General features: G+C 30.3%; 1 pseudogene; it reads left to right on the forward strand.

The window, feature by feature from the left end:
• LOC131859299 (MLO-like protein 6) overlaps positions 1-776 on the forward strand; it is a 28,897-nt pseudogene extending 28,121 nt beyond the window's left edge.
• Positions 777-1,879: the final 1,103 nt, after the last annotated feature.

Raw genomic sequence — 1,879 nt, forward strand, 5'->3', positions numbered from 1 at the left:
TAATTTATGGTCTATAGTTTTAAAAATATTTCATTAAATCGCGTTTTAAAAAATCTAAGTTGTTAGCACATATTAATTTTGGAATTGGAAATATAAGTAGAAATGTAATTGTAATGTCATAGATCCTTCTAGGTTCAGATTTACTCGTGAAACTACTTTTGGAAGGAGGCATATGAAGTTCGGGTCCACAATACCAATTTTCACTTGGATTGTAAGTAAGCATAGCAATTAAAATAGACATTATTTGTTTTAAATTTAACCCTACCATAATTGAACTCTATAGTAAAATCTTAATTATTATCTTAGGACTTTTCTTAAACATCATTTAGTTGAGTAATAAATAGTAATTCTAGAAAAAAAAATAAATGAAAATTATTTATTTTATGCATGGATGATTGTGGAAAATTATTAGTGACTACTTAACAAATTTATTGTATGGATGATGTGAAAAATTGTTTACGATTATTTAACTATTTAATTGAATGATATTTTAATAGATATTTTATCATGTAGGTATGCTTTTTTAGACAATTCACCATTTTTGTGCCAAAAGTGGATTATTTAACATTGCGTCATGGTTTTATATTGGTAAATTCTTTAATTCTATACTTATAATTTTTTATATCATATAGACAACAAGAGAAATGTAGTTATGCAAGTGTTTAATATTGCAGGCTCACTTTTCTTCACATAGCAATTTTAATTTTTGAAGATATATAAACAGATCTCTAGGTGACGACTTTACTCTTGTTGTATCAATCAGGTGTGTTTCATAATTATAGTTAAAAAATGGTAAGTAGATAATTTTTTATTATATATCCCCTTTTATTTAAAATTATTTCTTTTAACAATTTATGTCATTATGTGGAGTCCACCTCAAGGGGTTTTTGCCATCTTATTTTTGCTTCTCAATAAAGAAGGTAAATGGAATGATAATTCTAAATTTATTTTCATTTATTGATTCTAGTTATTTAAGGGCCTAATAGAAATGAAATTTAATTGAGCATGGTGGTTCACATTATCTTGGATTTCATTCATTCCATTAATAGTAAGTGTAAAAAATTATCCTCCTTCATTTACATGGTTGATTTTTAATGAAATAATAGGAGATATAATGGTTTTATTATTATAATATTTTATCATAATTAGTGCAAATGCATATTTAGATAGTTAAAGAATATCTTCTCTTTAACTTTAAAAATGTATAGATTAATTTCAATGATGACTTATGATTAGCTAAAGAAGGAGAGGGCTTGAACCCTTACATAACAACCACTATGGTCCTTCCCGAGATTAGTAGAAAGGGACTCAAATTTCACCTTGACGATGGTCCTAGTCAGCGCCAAAGAAGTACCAATCGCAATCTCCATGGACCACTTTCTCTTTGTATGTCTTGGCTCAAGCTCCTCTTGAATAGCCTGCATAGAAGCCAAATTTTACATAGCATATCCTTACTGTTCTTTATCTTCTCTTCCAACTTTCTTCTTAGGGTTTCCTAACTGCCCTAAATTTTAGTGATGGCCCTAGCTATTTATTTTCTTTCTTCCATCAGGATCACCCTACCATTGAGGGATTTCACTTCCTCATCCTAATTATCTCATCTCAAGAACCTCTATCTCAAATCATTAGCAACCATCCAAATTCATTCTTATTTATCCTTTGTCGACCAATCAGTATCCTTAGCCTCCTCCTCAGTCAAAGCCTCCAATCTATTAATCTTAATTTTAGCAATATGGAGCCGGACAAGGAGCCAATAAGTGACTTCATTCTACCTATTGTAAGCTATGTAGAGTTCATTGACTTTTTCAACTATCTTAGGTAACTCCCAAGCTCCAAGGGACAAAACAAGGGAAGGTGGGGGGAACCCAGGGTCAGCATA

This window comes from Cryptomeria japonica, chromosome 10, assembly GCF_030272615.1.
Source record: "Cryptomeria japonica chromosome 10, Sugi_1.0, whole genome shotgun sequence".
NCBI lineage: Eukaryota > Viridiplantae > Streptophyta > Pinopsida > Cupressales > Cupressaceae > Cryptomeria > Cryptomeria japonica.